A 4,658-nucleotide genomic window follows, 5' to 3' on the forward strand; every position below is an offset into this window, starting at 1 on the left:
GTGGGGAACTGGACCGATGCCTAGCAACCAAGCACCTGGAGGAGAACCAATCAGCTGGGAGCCTGTAGCCAATGAGCGCTGCTCCTCAGCGCATGCCCACCTGCACTGGTATAAAGCCCTGCTACAGACAACAGCAGGGTGGAGTTGACTTCACTTCCCATAGAGGTGTTGTTCACTCCGGCTTGTGGAGAAGGCTTCAGCACTCGCCACGAGTTAAACCACCTTCATATTAAAGTGCTGCTCACTCTGATTTGTGGAGTGAGCCTCAACATTCGAGTGACCCTCGACACCTGTGCCTCAATAGTAGATTAAATATATTCCCGAATATTTTTTCTTGTTGTCGTACAGTATTGTCCTGGAGGAGAGCTGTTTGATTACATCATTTCTAAGGACCGCCTTTCAGAAGAGGAAGCTCGTGTATTTTTTCGGCAAATTGTTGCAGCGATTGGTTATGTTCACAGTCAGGGATATGTTCACAGGGATCTCAAACCAGTAAGCCTGTGTAGTGCTCAAAATACTTAATATGGTCAATTACTTAATACTCAAAATAACCGCTATGGTATTTTATTTTGCCATTAATGGCTGAAATGAGTTATATTTTTTTCCATTATCTTATGCATAGCAGGCCATTTTCTATAATTTTGAAAATACATTATTTCTACTTGCTACTGCTATATTCCTCAGTAGAGCTGGATGTCTGGATCTGACAAATGCTAGGTAAGAATGAAGCACAGTCATGGCTTTAACTGTGATTTCAATTAGCCATTGTCTTTTTTTTTCAGTTTGTGTCTTGAGAGAACCATTATGTTACCTGTCTGTTCCAACTACTCTATTTTCAAACCTCAAGGGAAAAAAAATAGTGCCTATAAAGAAGGTGTAGGGTGAGGCACATCCTCCTATCCCCTTCCTATATCCTTCACTTCAGCATAAGAAAATGAAGTTCAGTCCTTCACTGCCCTCATAAGGAAAAAAGCTCTTTCCTACATCCAGTCTGAATGTCTCTTGTTTGTGCTTATGCCTGTCTATCACTTTGTGTAGAGCTTGTCTCTGTCTTCCTACCCTTGATTTAGATATATTAAAAGGCTGCTATGAGGTGTTTCATGCCCCATCACTCTTAAAATCTTTTTTGATTGAACATCGTTCTCTGTCTCCTCTCAAGGGGCAAGTGCTCCAGCTCCAGAGCAGCTTCATGGCCAAGCACTTGCTTCACTTTTCTTATCTATCCTGTACTGCATGGCCCAAAACTAGATGCAGTATTCTAGTTGTGTTCCAAAAAGCACCGAAGGGAGGCTTGTAGTAACTTCTCCCCATTTGTTGGCTATGCTTCTTTTAATACGGCCCATGAGAACGCTGCTGGCTCATGTTCAGCTTGCTGTCTGCCAAGGTCTCCCAAGTGCTTTTCAGTAGATCTGGACTTCTATTTATCTTCTGAAATACAGTATATACTCATTAGCAAGTAATTCGAATCTCCAAAGGGGAAGTTAAGATTCTAGCTGCTAGTGGCAGGAGGAAATAAGAACATATAAGGTGAAAGACAAAGTGGTTTCTTGGATAATTATGTGAAGAGCATTCATTATCACTTTCTTTTATATCAGGAAAATTTGCTCATTGATGATGAACAGAATTTGAAGCTGACAGACTTCGGACTTTGTGCAAAACCAAAGGTAGGCGTATGAGTTACTTTCACAATGTAGAACTAAGTCAAATACTACACACGTGTAAAGATGTGTATTTGACATCACAGTACAATGAAATTGTATGGACAATGAAATTGAATGCTATATTCAAGCTGTTCGCATGTTCATGATACAGCTGTTTTTCAGTTGGTAGGGCCTTAACTGCATATGTGATAGAGCAAACTCTTAAATTATTTTCCCTTCTTGCACCTCATCCTTTATTATACTCTAACGTGGAGATTATCCTATAGTATATGAATAATAATCCTGAATATAAATAAGCTGGTGTGCACATTCTCTGTTATTTTAAACCACATATGCCTTTATTTGAAAGATCTGTATGTATGTGGAAATTATGGATGCAAGCAAATATCTTTTTGCAGGTGACAACTAAGGATGATTCCTTAGTTCCATATACTTGAATTGAATTGTTTCCTGTGTTTAAAATTGTTTTATAGAAGCCTTTTTCCCTGTGGTAAATTTAACCACATTTTAATGCAGTAGTAACCAAATTTTAATGTAGTAGTGAAAATCACTGGTTTGTCAGGAAGCTATTTCATTAAATATTGGTGTAGATAGCCAGGTTGCCTCATGCCCGGTAGCTCTTGGATCGTGTTCTTCCAAGTTTCCTACTTTTACGCCCCTCACAATTGTGAAGGAAACTCTCATTCTTAGATTAGGAGCTGAAGACTGTTAATTTCTGAAGGTAACACATGAATGCTCAGTCTTGAACAATTTGCATTTACTGAAGTAATAGATTATATCAAAACAAAAGACGAGGTCAACTCAAGTGCACAGCAGAGCAAAACGAAGCCACCATGGCCTTTAATGCCTCTTTATCAGAAGACTTTAATGCAGTCTAAGTCTACTGCTTCTGTGTGACTGACTTTTCTGTGGTATTCTAGGGTGGCCTTGATTATCACCTTAACACATGCTGTGGAAGCCCAGCTTATGCAGCACCAGAGCTAATTCAAGGCAAAGCGTATATTGGCTCAGAGGTATGTAGCACAGTTGCTTTTTTTCTTTTTCCCTGGAGTTTTTAAGGTTGCGAGCTTCAGATATGTACACTTAACTTCTCTCTCAAATATTCTTCTATAATATTGCCTAAGTAATTCTGAGAAGCTAACCTTAAAAGTCACAGACCAGAAAAACACATACTGTACTCTACTGGTCACAGGTTATGCTGTTGCCTATGCAGTTCCTCTCTGACTAGTCTTTCAGGGTTTCCATAAGTTGCTTTGTTTTATATGCTGCAAAATGTTACCTTAACTCTTTCCTCTGCTGCAAATTCTTTCAAGAAGTGTTAGATTTTGTTAATGACCCATCACACCTCCCAGACTTCTATGCAGTCTCGTTTAGTGTCTCATACACAAGCCATCAGGCTTGTTTGACTTGAAGTTAATGTATGGAAGTTTTTCTATTTTATGCTGTGTGATGTAGTAAATGTGAGAAGAAAAAATGTTAATGTCTTGCTCAAATTTCATATCTAGAGCACTGGGACCAGCTACATCCATTTTTAATCCATTAGAACTAGAATCCCCACGAAAGTTCTAAATTGTTGCTTTATTGCAATGATGTCAGTATTTCCTGTCATATTTTTGTACCCCTGTGTTGGACCTGAGCTCTTTCTTTATGACTTCCATACCTTTCAGTCTCCTTTTTCTTTTTTCTTAGTGAAAATCTTGGTATCAGTGAGTTATATGGACCTCATCATGCCAAATAGTGTCTTGCAGAACTTTAGAGTGGTTGTGTTTACACAGGCACAGGTGCTGCTTTACTGTATAGATGCTACTTTACTAGTTCCATCTGATGAGTTTGAATTTGTTGTTTTTTTAAGCAAACTTCCTTGTATATTAAACATAATGCAACAATTTCTTTCTCTATCAAAATTTGAAAAACCTACTCCTGATGACCTGGGGGAGGACACTTGTTTTAAGCAGTTTTAGCAGAAGGATAATTGAATTCAAATTGTATGCTTGCGCTAGAGAATAGAAGATTTCTGTCCAGAAGGCAGAGTGCTGCTTCTCATTGGTTGTATATGGACTTAGCTGAAGCTGGACAATATGATCTATCACTAAGTTATATCACTCTTGTGTTTTTAGGCGGATATTTGGAGCATGGGAGTACTGCTATATGCTCTGCTGTGTGGTTTTCTCCCCTTTGATGATGAAAATGTCATGGCTGTCTACAGGAAGATAATGGTATGTTCTGATTTAAGTAGAAAACCCTAAGAGTACCTTGCTAAGTGCTAATAGAGGCCTCTGCTTTTATAATGGCAGAGGCTGTTGGACTATGCCCCAGAATAAATATGCACATCTGGCTTTTGTTGCTTTTTGTTCCTTTTCCTATCAGTATTTGTGAATTTCACTTTCGTCTTCTCCATCTCTAACTTGGAGTCTAATATTTCTAAAATTTAGAGGAGAATCAAGGGTGCTCAAGGACCACTCTGGGAGAAAGCAACTGAGAGGTCGTTTATGCAGACTCAGGTTTTTTTGAGTGCATAAGAGTCTGAGCGCTTTAAAATGCACGGTCAGTTCAGCAGATAATGTAGTATTTTTGATTTGAATGGAGTGGACACAAATAGCCTCATAGAAAATCTATAGGAAGCTCAGTTTGTGTTCTTGGAGAATACTTAAAAGGAAACAAAGACTAATTGACTCAAAGAGATCTTGTGAAGATATTGGTACCCAGATAACTTAGTATTAAAATATCACTTTCTTACTTCCTTATTAACATGCACGTGCAATTTCTCAGCGAAATGTCTATAAATGAGGATAGAATAAATTAGAGTTGAACTGCTTTTCCTTCTCTGTTTATGAACTGATGTGCATCTGCATGCTCTCACCGAACTATAGAAGATCCTTTATGATAAAAAGTATACCAAGATGTAGAATCTGGTGTATGATGTTATTACTAAGGTCTTTGTTTGCATATAGATTTGTCACTGGTGGAAACTTAAGAACCAAAAGCTTACATGTAGAA

General features: G+C 38.4%; 1 long non-coding RNA gene across 1 annotated transcript; it reads left to right on the forward strand.

The window, feature by feature from the left end:
• The first annotated feature begins 333 nt into the window (after positions 1-333).
• Positions 334-3,858, forward strand: LOC148595578 (uncharacterized). The gene is made up of 4 exons (XR_015913130.1): positions 334-492; positions 1,596-1,664; positions 2,582-2,674; positions 3,779-3,858. It is a non-coding gene; the product is annotated as an uncharacterized LOC148595578 (long non-coding RNA).
• The last annotated feature ends 800 nt before the right edge of the window (positions 3,859-4,658 follow it).

This window comes from Tinamus guttatus, unplaced genomic scaffold (assembly GCF_059628265.1).
Source record: "Tinamus guttatus ecotype Peru unplaced genomic scaffold, ASM5962826v1 Tinamus_guttatus_pri_ptg000087l, whole genome shotgun sequence".
Taxonomy (NCBI): domain Eukaryota; kingdom Metazoa; phylum Chordata; class Aves; order Tinamiformes; family Tinamidae; genus Tinamus; species Tinamus guttatus.